This window comes from Pezoporus wallicus, unplaced genomic scaffold (genome assembly GCF_028554395.1).
Source record: "Pezoporus wallicus isolate ANWC-B61680 ecotype Strahan unplaced genomic scaffold, APGP_CSIRO_Pwel_v1 contig_6472, whole genome shotgun sequence".
Taxonomy (NCBI): domain Eukaryota; kingdom Metazoa; phylum Chordata; class Aves; order Psittaciformes; family Psittacidae; genus Pezoporus; species Pezoporus wallicus.
Genome location: NW_026641049.1, coordinates 391,060 through 404,324, shown reverse-complemented (window position 1 = coordinate 404,324; position 13,265 = coordinate 391,060). Strand labels below are relative to the sequence as shown.

Below are 13,265 nucleotides of genomic sequence, written 5' to 3'. Positions count from 1 at the left end.
TAATGCAGCCCCTGTGGTTTGCTGGCAGAGGTAGGCCAGGTCAGTCATACTGAGGTGGAATTTGTTCTGCATAGAGGTCCGAGCGTATTCATTTCTCTGTGTCTTGTTCGAAGAGCAGGATGACTCTTACTGCCTGCTACATGCAAAGACAGGCCCAGTGGTCTTCTCTCTAAGGGAGCAAGCGAGTCTTTCCCGATCCTGTTGCATAGCGCCAGCTTTTACTCGGAGTGGAGAAGCTGCCGCCAGACTCCGCAGAGGAAGACAGGCTCCGGCGACCGGGCCGCCTATCGGCCCGGTGCCGCCTGTGGTGCCAGAAGAGCCGGGCTTCCTCGGGATGCGCCGTTAACGGAGGGAGCAGTGAGGGAACGCAGTGTACAGGCGGGGTCAGGGTGATGTCACAGGAAACGCTGATGTTACGGGGCTGCCGCCGCCGATCTGCGCTCATACTCCGACGCGCTCCCGACGTAGCTCTGCGCAGCCACCGCGCTCTGGAACGGTTCGTACCCAGCGGGAGGAGCAGGCTGTCGGAACCTTCTGAGCTGGCCAAGGGGAAGAGAAGGAAAGAAACATCTCCTTTCTCCCTCACTGGAAAGGGAAACAGAACTGATTTATCTGAAACCATCTCTGTGCAAACTTTGTGAGGTGAGTACTAATCAAAACCGTTTCATTATTGTCCCGGAGGACAGTGTTTTCTGTGCCATCTGAACGCATTTGTAGTTACGCACGTGTATATGCTTTTGCATTAACCTCAGCGTGTTATGTGTAATTTGCAGGGAGAAAGGGTGAAATGCTTAGTTTATTTTTTAGGGAGTGAAAAGTTGAGCTGATTTTATAACTAGTGTTATATCGTTTAAGAAGTAATAAGTGATAGGTAGAAAGGGACATGAAAATACTTAAATCTTAAGGTATAAGAAACTTATAGGATTTTGTCTAAAAATTCTGATATTAACTAAACAGATTTCTGTCTTTGCAGCTGGAGAGAATTAGAGAATCGGTGGTTAGAAAAGGGTCCGTAGGACTCATTCAGGACAGCTGGAGCTCTTTCAAGAGAGGCTGAACTAGGTGATTAAGTGGTATAGATTTTCTTACTGAATATTCCTTTAATCTTACTGTCACTGTTGTACCTGAAAGAAGTCATACTCGAGTTATTTCGTAATTGGGTTTTGTGTTGTAATTGCACAACTAAGATAAAGCTTCTGTTATGTCTGGACTTTGTTTGCTAGAGAAAAAGTTTTGAGTTTGAAGCTTGTACACATGCTGGGGTGTTACTGTTAAGAGTTCTTTGGGACAAACACCGAAGTTATATATTGAAATGTAATTGCCCACTATTTTGTTTCCCTGAGAAACTATTGAACAGTGGTGTGTGATTCCGTGCCTTCCAGTGTCAGTTGAGAGTCTTGCCACTTCCTCAGCTTTCCAAAACAAATGTGATATCTTCTGGTTTTACACATACAGTTGCATTACTGAGATTGCTGCTTCTAGCCATTTGCTTGTATGCATGTAAGCAATGGATCTGTAGAATCGGGAAAAAAAATCTTCTTTCTGAAGGATAGTTTAGAAATAATATAGGCTATAAATTACACTTGAATCTGCTCTACAATGATTTGTTTAGTCATCCATATAACTTACAGGGTCTGAGATTGGAATAATAATAGCTGAGTTTTTTGTTCTCTGCCTTAGTAAATTTATGCCAGATACTTAGTGTCAGATTTTGCTGCTCTTACAGTTGTGCCAGTGCAGGTTTTTCTTGTCATATTGGAGATCTTGATATTAATTTGCAGTAATAATGCATTTAGCAGTTTAAACCTGTTTGGATCAGGGATGTGCTAAAAGCCTGATTGTTGTGCTTTGAATCTGAGGTCCTTTCAGTGGATTGGAAGGAGACACACTAGATCTGCATAAATATGAGTAAGACCAGATCTGAATCCATGTCTTTCTTTAAAAGTCCCCATGCTGCGATGCTGTCTGAAATTCTCAATTAAAAATAGTTTGTATTTTCATAGTATGAACCTTTGTAGTCTACTTAAACTCTCATTGACTTCACTGCATGTAGGGCAATCCCAAAGTCTTTATACGACTGAAAGTCTTCAGCACAAAAGGTAAATGGTGATATTAAATCAAAAAGATGACACTTGGGAGAGAATGCATTCATGTTGTTTTAATGATCAGTTCAATAGGAGCCACTGTCTTCAGAAGTATTGCAGCAAAATGATTTAGATACTTACGTTCTTCTCAAGTAACTAGTTTGGGACTGCCCACATAAAGTGTCAGGCCATACGTGTGTTTGCAGGTTTGATGCCAGAATCTACATTATTTGCAGATTAAGCAAAAACAGTGGCAGGATAGCGATGTAGAACAGTGTGATTGAACTTTTTAGCAGGCAGCACTGAGTACCTGAATACACAGTGTGCATTGCAAGTTCAGGAGTTACATGATGTGTGTCCTGTCAACATCAAATGTTACTGTGCTCTGAATTCCTGATCAGCTGGAGTTTTGCTCTGCATCAAGAAATGTAGTATTTGTCCCTTTGAATAGGCTCTTTCTGGTACAATACAACTGTTGAAATCCTGGCCCACTGAGAAGCAGTGGGATTTTTTCCACTGTCAAAAGGGCCAGATATTCCTAAATGTATATATTTTTTTGTTGAAGGAATTATGCATACATCACCTACCCAGTTGCTTGCATCCTGCAGTTTATTGACAGCTGTTTTTTTTATAACTTATGCAATTTTTGAATGCTTAGGTTGAAAACCACAAATCTGCATGTCTCATTCTGGGTGACTAATGTCTTACCTGACCAAATAAAGGGGCTTACTCTGGGAACGCAATGTTGTTCTGTGGGCTGTCTGGGTAATGCAGTCTAGGTTTAGACTAGGGAAAGATTAAGAACAAAGAAAGCTGAGGGAGGAAAGCACACATGCATTTCCTTCACCACCAGTATACCTCTAACTTAATTCTGTGTTCTGTGCAAGCAAGTTAATCAGCTGCTTCAGATGGCATTCTTGCATGTACATAGCTTGCTGTGTAGGATTGGGCCCAAGAGTTCACAAAATCATATGTATAAAAAATTCAAACCAGTCCACAACCATTTGGAAAATACTATTGCTATCAATGTGTTTTTAATAAAGGTATCTACACAGTGATGTTTCAAAAGTATGTATGTAGTGAATACATATATATATTCACATATATATGTGAATACATATATATTCACTATATACATACGAAAGTGTATATAGTGAATACTGAATAGAAGCTATTTATGGAAGTAATTGAAAGAATTTCTCCAATGAGAAATCCAAGACTACAGTTAGGAAAACAAAACAGAACTTCTTTTTAAGAAGTTGATCCCATCTGTTCCCAATGTGTTTATAGTGTTCTTGATCTGCTAGCAAAATTCCTTCTGTGTTTCTGATTAGCTATCATTCCTATAGGGTGTGTATACAATATTGGCATTAACTCAGTGTTATGGTCATCTCTGTTATAAAGCTCATGTAGTCATGGGTTTCGTATGTGGTGGTTTCCTTTGTTTAGCTTTACAGTTGTTGAAAACAGTCTTAGTGGCTCACATAACTGTTTTGTTACTGGGAAATATTGTAAGTCTTTGGTGTAGCAAATTGTCAGAGCTGTGGAATTAACTATATTCTTGATACTACTGTGTCAAGGAAGGAGTGAATACTTCTATTGCTAAAACTGATGTGGGTTGACAAGTAACTTCAAGCAATAAAAGAAATCTGAAAGTGTGTTTGTGTATGTATGAAATCTGAAAGTTTGTGTTTGTGTTTTAGACATATAATGTAATATCTTATTTCTGTGTACGTATGTGCAATATATGGAGGTCTATACAGTACTGATTTTTATTATTCCTAACATACCAACTAAAGTGATACACATTTTTAAAAAGACTTTCAAAGTAAATTAGTCCTAAACCTCATCCTTTGTTTAGAGAACTGTGAGTCATGAGTGTTAATATTTTAAATTGAATACACTTGAATGTAGTTTCCTTTTAAATATTAAAAGAAAAAGGAGAAAGATTTCCATGGGTTTTCATAACCATTTTTTTTTTCTTCTTGCACTCACGCTGGCAATTCTGATGTTTTCAGTGTAATACACTTGCACAAAGGGCAGCAAAAATTAGCCTTTTACTTACTTGTTATCTTAATGGACAGTTACACAGCCAGTGCAGTACAGTATCAGATCCTATTGAATTTGTTTCCATTATAGCTTATGTTTTTAGCAATACTTACTCTTTTTGCCCTATTTGAGAGTCTGGGCAAAACTGAACTGCATTTTCCGAGTTTTGTTTTCCAGTTATCTTTCATGCATATCTGCCGTAGTCTCCTAAGCTTGTTTATACTGTTTACATTTTCCCAGCAGTCATTTTTTTCCTGCCCTAGTTCTGTGCACTTTCAGTCATTGTAGCAGTATACACTGTCCAAAAGAACAGAAGTGATTTATTTAGAGTTTCTTTTCTTCAGAAAACTGAATTTGAAATGTGCTTAACTGAATGTAATGCATTAAAAAAAGACTTTCCATGAGAGAAGCAATGTACTCATTTTAAGAAAAGAAAACAGATTTTCAGCTGGTGTAGATTTGCATGTGCCTCTGAAGCTGTTACCTCTTAATATGGCATATATACCACCAAAGGCTTTTGTTACAGTTTTGGCCACTATTAAGCTGTAGCTGACTACTAAGATACTAATTGAATTTTAGAAAATAAAATATTGTTTTATTTCTGAATATATGCCTGGATCATGGAGGCCTTATTTAAAAATATCCCAAACAAAATTAGCGACAGACTTTTGTTTAATGAAGCCTGTCCCAGTCTGACTTCCCATTTAATACCAAGGGCATGGGGCAAAACACAGTGATGAGTGGGGGCTTATTTAATTATTCAAAGCAGCTACATCATATAGTGTCATATAGTTAGCTGTGTTTAGGCAGAATATCTTCTTAGTTCGTAAAAACTGTATGTTTTCCACGTATTCTTTGATAATTCAGTGCTTTAAAACTGCACAGCCTTGATGCTTGTATGTGCATACAGTGTCACTCTTTGTATTACCATTGAGATTTTCCCCTTTGTTTTCTCACCCACTTCAGTGGTAAAATCTTGGAAATTAAAGTTAATAATTTTTTTATTATTTTAGTAGTGGCAATACTGGTAGAGTTTTATTAAAGCAGAAGATGTACTGAGAACGCAGTATATCAAAACTAATTCTTTTAGGCTGTAAAAATGTATTTATAGTAATATTATCAGAATGGGTATTGTTTGCCAGTGTTGTGCTCTGCAATCCTTCCTAGATAGAAACTTTAAAATACATATTTCGAAAGTGAGTAAAACCTTTAGTCATCATCCTACTTTCCTCTGTGTTTGCATGTATGTGTTTACTTACTGCCCTAAATGAAGCAAAAAGTAGGATATTCTGCAACCCTTTATTACTAAAAGGGTGCATTTTTGCAATGATTATCCTGAAATGTTCTGTAGAATGAGGATATCTGCCCTTTTGTTTCTGTTAGTGAAATCACTCTGTGGATTAAATAAGGAACATTTTGCAAATGGTGATAAATTTGTTTGGGAGGCGAGATGTAGAATTTAGAAGTCTTGTTCTAATACATCTTTCCAGGATGACTTTTTGACCATGCAAGCCTTTTTCAAGTTTCTTTTTCTGATGACGTGATTTAACAGGTAGTGTTCATCAACCTGCATTTCCCTTTGGACATGAAAAATGACACAGAAGTTATTGGACTGTACAGTGCTAAATTTTACTCATGGGTGTCAATTCTGAAACATAAAGAGCTGGAAATCAGTTGAATATTGCCTGTATTATATTAAAAATTACTTTTATCACTTTCTTCGGGAAACAGAATTATTCTTTTTGTCAGTGGAAATTCTGTTTACACAGATAATGTGTTTTCAGTTACGATGAATCCAAGGAGGTGATGTACACTAAGCTTCTGCAACTGAACACATTTACTCAAACAGTCTACATACTGTTCTCTGTTTGAATTAGCTAAAATTGACATGATACAAGACTAATTATCCAAAGTTTCACAGTAAAAATATTTGGAGAAGAGAAACGTTTTCATGTTTCACTGAGTTGCTAGGAGAAGAAAGTCAATGCTGTGGGTTTTTTGGGGAGGACGGGTGGAAGGAAAAAAGTCTTACTGTGCAGAGTGTTTCTTTAGGGAATGTGTTTGTTGTGTTGTGGTGGAGTTTTGCATGAGTATATAACTCCATATTCTGTGGATTCTATGTTGTGTGGAATTGGAGCATGACTGTAAAAAACTTGTGGGTTTCCAGAGGGGATTCTTGTTTGTTTCCCCTACCGTGTTAATGCCGCCTTGTACTAAAACAAAATAGCTCAGCAGGCAGATTTGGAAGGCCATCCCCAAATACAAGTCTGTTTTCCAATAGAAACATGTTGATTTTTATAAATACACGCATGTATACGTGCATTTTTATACCTGCATAAATGTGTATACATATATTTTTTACATGTGTTTAGATATTTTACATATATATTAAAAATCATCCAGTCACAGACCTTGAAACCTCAAGCCACTTTGAATAATCACATTTCCTTTCTCTCACTTCTTTCTCCTGTTTAAGCCCCCATCCTGTTCCATTTTTGATTCTGTTCAACTTCCTTTCCTGTGATGACTCTGAATGAGTCACTTTGCCAGGCATTAAGAATGTGGCTTGACAATATTTCCAAAAGCTTATCCTACACTGGCTTATGCAGATGAAATTAACCTCTGCCTTATCCTTCCTCTCAAAGAGAAACGTCTTCACATGTCTAGTTTCTTGGAAGGAGGAGGTGGGAGTGAGAACCCTTTCCATAAATGACTATAATTTATATTGCTCCTAGTCATCTTCCATGAAGAGGAACAACAGATGTGTGTACTGTAAGCAGAGTATCATGACTGGTAAACTTTCTTAAATTGATCTAGCATTTAGTCAGGAAAAAGTTAGTTTAAACAAGTTCAGGAAAGCCAAATAAAGGTCCTTTCCTGAGTGCCACTCAAGTATTCTTTCCATGGCCACCATTCTGCATTCTTCATTTTTTTTATTAAATATGTTGTTTATTATATCATAATACATTGAAGGCCACCAGGATTGTGCTTTTTTTTCCTATGTAACTAGCAGCAACTGGAAAAAGCTAAAATGCTTAACACTAAGTAGGCACCTGAACAATGAATGAAATTGTAGCCTTTCTTGTGGTTATGTGCACGCCAGTGTAGTATGGGATTTGGGTTGGTTTGTTGGTGTTTTTTTGGTGGTTTTGGTTTTGTTTTTTTTTTTTTTTGGTGCTGTTTGGGTTTTTGGTTTTCCTTTTTTCCTTCCCTCCCCCCTCCCTGTTTCAGAAGCATTGAGTAAAAAGAGATTGGGGGGGTGGGAGGGAAATGTTTCTAATCTGTTAATCATGTATGTACATCATGAAATAAAAACCTTTCTGCTGAAGACAAACAGGGAAAATTATAGTCCTAGAGAAGAATAACTTTGGAAACCAATACAGAAATGAGAATTAAAAACTCCCACCAAGTTAAGCACTGCTATTCCAGTGTTCTCCTCGCCTCACGGTGCTGGGGAATCTTGTACTCCATCAGCTTTCACTAAGGGAGATCAGAAAGATTATATCCCGTCTATACTTGTCTGCCTGTTATGTCATAAGTGTAATTAACATTAACACCAGTGAGCAAAGTAGAAATAGCAAATTTATTTGCTACTACAGTGTAGGTTTTATGTAAAACAAGAGTAATGGTTATAATTGGAACATCAAACAATTCTGTCCTGAGTATACTCATTGGATATTAATTTAAATTTCTGTTTGTTTTTTTTTTTTTTTCTGTAAATGCTTCATTTCTTGCTAAAGGGGATGATTTAAGCAGTCTTCAAGTCTTGACAGTGTTATTCTTAGATTGATTGTGGAAGTCACAGCACGGTCTTACAGGAGCCTTTTGTCTCCCCACCCCACATGCTGTATGCGCTATCTCAGCATTTGCAGAGTTCGTAGGAAACTAGGTGGAAAAACATCATTCAGATGTTTTTAACCTTTTAGACTGAACCACTGAGATAGCTTCTGGGCCTAGGTCTTGTTTTCTTCTTCCCCAGTTATCTCAGAAGGGATTGTAGAGTTTTTTCTCTAGTGAAGATCCCTCTTCTAAAAACTATGCATGCAATCCAAAGCTAGAATTCAGTGAATGCAATTTAACTGGACACTTTTTATTTAGAGCTACAGCGATCAAATAGCCTGCTGACAAGTTAAGCTTTTCCTAGAGTCATGTTACAGCCCAGTGAAGGACATGGCAGTAATTCAAGGTTTGTTGAAAGGATGGCAAAATACTTGCAGGGGCACTGGAGCACCAGAGTATGTCAGTGTATACTGCCATCCTTAAGGTGAATTGCATACAGTTAGGTGAAGTCAGCACCTAAGAACCCAGATTCAAAGCAGACTTTAGGGTCTAATTGCAGTAAGCTTTCAAAGTCAGGTTAGGAAAGGGGGAAAGACACTGTTGAAATACATTTTGTCCAGTGAAGACAGACTGGCATGATAGACAGTTATCTGTAATACCTCAGCTTCTTCAGGGAATGCGCATTTGCCAAGCCAGAGTGTTTGAAAAAAGCATTATGCCACACAGGAATTTGGGATGTCTTATGCCAGAGGTTTGTTTTATTTTATTTTTAAAATTTCTTCAGCCCTTGTGTTTCTTACATTTTCAAGCTGTTATATTTTTAAACATTTACAACTTTTACACAGGATGGCTGTCCAACTCCTTCTTCGTTGAGCACCAAGTAACAATAAAACTATGAAGTCTGGTAGCAGGGAAGATATAATGATGGAAGGAATGAGAAATGCACAAAGAAAATAAATCTGAACCTCAAAATGTAGTTTCCATAGGAAAGTGAACTGTGAACAAATCATGAAATAGAATGATGTTGCCTTTATCATGACCTCCTAATTGCAGAGCCAAAGCTGAGTCAGGTGTCCTGTGGCCAGTCAAAAGCCATTTCTTAACATACATAGCCACTTGGATAATCTGAAAAATTCCTTTAAATGGTGAGAAATCTGTACGCGGAGTTGTGTGTATGACATGAATTCACAATAGTGTCTATTCAGTATTTGAATTTAGCAACAAAAGCAGATGCCAGGTTTCAATACATAATCTAGTTAAAATGCCAGTAGCTGTGGTGGTCAGTTAGCTTACTGTTTCTCACATGAGTGAAGGTGAAACATTCAGTTGTCACACATGAAGATGCTTATTACTACACCTTCTCTTCACCTATAAAGGGAAAGGTTCTTCCTATTTCTGCTACTGTGGTATGATTATAAGACTCAATGATCTCTCAGAAATGAAGCCTTTGATTTTCCTTTTCATTCCCATTCTTCATGTCATTTGTTGTCCTTCATAGATAAAATGGTTCTTCTGTTTTTCTGCGTTTACAAATCCTTCAGACATTTATGGGTAAATATTTCTCTCTTCTTCAAGTTATGCAAAGATGTGAGGTTGTTTTGTAAGGCTTCACATCCAGTTAACAGACCGCTCAAAACTTCTCTCAGTGTGGCAGGGTCTTTCTGTCACTTCTGTTATGTGGCATGATTTGTGCACGTGCGGTCCCACATCACATTGGTTCCTTTGCTGCCATGCATCCGCTATTAAAAAAAATGCTGAATGAGAGTAATAGAGAGGAACAATGGGCTATTACAGGATGTTCAAGACAGGGTCATTACAGTATATTTTCTTGTGCAGTCTTGTTATAAACAAGCTTCATATTTACCACCTTGTTTCGTTTGTTAGCACCCTATTGTTAATAAGTGTTGTAGGGCTACTAACTGCCCATTTTCTAACAAAGCTCAATTTGATGAAATACATTCAGTATTTAGAATAAATTTATGTATTTTATATGTATTCAGTATTTATTTATCATTATTGATAATGAGTAAAAGGGCCAGGAAATTTTTCACTATCAAACTGCAAATTAGCTCTGGCATACTTAGCAAAATGAAATCACAGTGGCTTAGGATGGGCTGTTGAATCTGAAAGTCTAGGTAGATCACTTAAAAGAAAAACATTTTGCTTTTGAAGTTGGAAAAGAAAACAGCTTATTCACAGTGCTGCTTTTTGACATACAGGGTAATTTATATTTTTTTTTTCCCATAATTTCCAACACTTGGAATCCAAAGGGTCAGTTTGATGTAAATGGTGAAGATAAAAAATAGCATCTAGTGGGCTTTTGAAGCAACTTGGAGTGTTTCTGTGATGTCTGATTATATTAACAATTCTCTAGCTGAAGGACACCCACTAATGGGCACAGCTGAAAACATTTAAGATTTCCAGCTAGTGTGAAATAAGGAGTTCATGCAAGAGGAATCAGTCAAAGTTGGGATGGGGATTCAGTGGTTAGTAGAATAGACTTGAATGCAGTCCACAGGGAGTTGGGATGCTGCTGGAAACTGCGTATGTTTTCAGCATTGTATGAAAATCTCTCAGTCTTTAATCACATCATTTTCTTAGATGTAAAAATGGTCTTTTTTTTTTGTGTGTGTGTGTTCTTGGAATAAACATAATTTTCAATACTGGGATATACTTGTGTAATCTACCAAATGGAAAACCAAGGGTACTGTAGGTCAGTTTTGATGTTAGCAGAACTGTGAGGCAGAAGTCTGACAGCTGAATATCCTACAGCATGTCTCAGGGACACAACAGGAATATACATGTGAGAGTCTGGTTCTTGCAGAATAAGAAACGTATTAACTGACATGAAGCAGATGAAATTTAAGCTAATGCTACTTGTCAAAAAGTTTTTAAAACTGTACTGCTCTTATCCAGTTTGAAAAATGGCTTATTGGAAGTGTTAAGTACCAGCTATTTTTCTTTAGCTCTGACTCCATTTTGCATTTGAGTTTTCAATCCTACAAAATCCTTGAAGTCACAAGTAGTATACTCTATGCAGTTCCACATACTTAGTGAAATTATATGGATGATAATCAGAGCAAAAAACAAGGCCATGAGTTTGCAAAACCAGCAGTGATTTAAAGGGGATTACAAATGGACAGGGGAAAAAACCCTAGTGTTCAGCAAGAAAATATTGGAAAGAAGGTATGTGTTGGAGAAAACATCTTTTGTCCACTGTGTCCACGTTACTACTCCTTTTGAAAGGTGTGACAAAGAGGGTGCTCACTAATTATTTACCAGCTTAATGTTATTTGTATCCATTTAATAAAGAATATCAATATATGGCTTTGTATAAGAAGGGGAGTGTGTACTGCTTAATGTAAAAATAAAGCAGATTGGCAATATTTCTGTCACGTTGACTAAGCGTAATAGTTAATGTGTTCCTCACAAAACACCACATGAATAATGTAAAAAGGTGACTCGCCCAGAAATCATCTTCTCCCAGTAGACTTTTCAGCTTACTTTATCCTGATAGCATGAGGGTATGTTTATCAGAAGACCTGTTTTTAAGTTGCATGTCTTTCAAAGAAGTGCAGGATTTACATGTGAATATTCTAGTTATGTGATCATTTGCAGGAATGTCGCTACCTCTATTTTTGTATCTAGTTTTAAGGGAAAGCTAAACTAAAATCAGTCTTTTATTCCTTCCAAAATGTAGTTGGTATGTTATCGTTAGTGATAGAAGGTCCCTTTTCACAGTCTTTCAGTGAATTCACCATTTTCCTTGTTTGTGTAAGGAAGGTAGCCTTTGTAACATCTTGTTTTATTTATCAGCCATATCTGTAAGCTGCAGGAATCCTGTGTGTGAAGTCACAACACAGTGCTCAAGAAAGATACATGATCTTTATTAGAAAAACCATTCGGTAACAAACTGCATAATGCTGTGACTCCTGTAAGGTGTTTGTTTTAAATAGCAACAACTAACACTTTTTTAAAGTCCTCTTGTATTCCCCAAAATTCAGGCTGTACTGTACTGTGCATGGATAAGAAACGGGGAGAGAGTTATTACTGATCACTCTGTAAAGTTCAAATGCTTCTGCAGTTCCTACTCTTGTGCTGGAATTAGAATCAAAGTGCCAAAATACTATAAAAAAAGGCTGCTCTTGCATTATTTCTGACAGGCTTATAACCTGGGAGTATCTAAAATGTCATCAGAAAGCATGTTCTCGTGAGATTCCTGTCCGGATTTCCAGACCAACTAATGTAGAACCTTATCCAAAAAAAGTGTAGATACTTACACAATCACAGAGTGACAGCAGAGCTTTTGGTTGAGTTTATTTGGTGGTGTGTTTTTGTTTTGATTTGATTGGTTTGTTTCTTTTTGTTGCTGTTTGGGGCTTGGATTTTCTTTTTCTTTTTTTCTTTTTTTTTTTCCTTCCAGTTCTTGTCACTTTTTATATAATGATTTTTACAAAATTTTAATCTCTCTTCTGTTTTTTCACTCTTCTCAGCTTTGTAAGAACTTCCTTTGTACTTTTCCTTTGTCGATGTTTTTTTATTCAGATTGATCATTCTCCATTCTTTTAGATGTAACTGCCATTTTTGTCTCTTTAAGTACAGAATGATGAGAATTTTGCAGAATGAACTATAGAACCTGTACATACTTATTTTCTAATTATGACTGTATCACTCATCAGGAGATGAACCTGTTATTGGGTGGATATTATTTAAGAAATTTTTTTTTCTGTGCTTAGTTTCAGGTAGATCTAACAATAAGTTTGCATGCTACTGCTGTGTCAAATTCTCCTTACTAACAAATCTTTGCCAGTTGTAAATGTTTCATAGTTTTAGACACAGTCAGCTGCTTCTTAATACTACTCTAGAAGTACAACTTGTGCAAAAATAATTCTGGAAAAGCTCTGTATTAAAGAACTGGCCACCATGAGCAAACAGCTTGTTTGCTAGACAGTATAGATGATACAGTTGTCAGTGCTATTGCTGTGTTAGCATTCATCAGTAGTTAATTCTGTTGCTTGAACAAGAGTGCTCAGAGACCATGTTATCATTCTAGTAGAGTCTTGCCAAGCAGCTGGTGCTGTTTCTTGTGGGTTTTTGTTGTTTGTTGTTTTTTTTTTTTTTTTATCTTGGGGAAGTAGGATAGAGCTCACTGGAAATATTTCTCATCTTTCACTGGTACAAATCAGTAAGCATAATAATTCACAGAAAAACACACTTGACATAGATTGGCCATATGGACAAATACACATTATGCCACCACATATTGTGGTGACTCTTGTTTGTGGTTCCTAGATTCTAAAATAGGTAAACCAGGAAGATAGGTGTGGTTTAAGTTTTATTTATAATATTAGC

General features: G+C 37.0%; 1 protein-coding gene across 1 annotated transcript in view; it reads left to right on the top strand.

Moving 5' to 3' along the window:
* Positions 1-478: 478 nt before the first annotated feature.
* Positions 479-13,265, top strand: part of CALCRL (calcitonin receptor like receptor) — a 69,050-nt gene continuing 56,263 nt past the window's right edge. The window contains exon 1 of the mRNA XM_057421921.1: positions 479-642. The gene's annotated coding sequence lies outside the window, so the exon portion shown is untranslated. The remainder of the gene's footprint in view (positions 643-13,265) is intronic.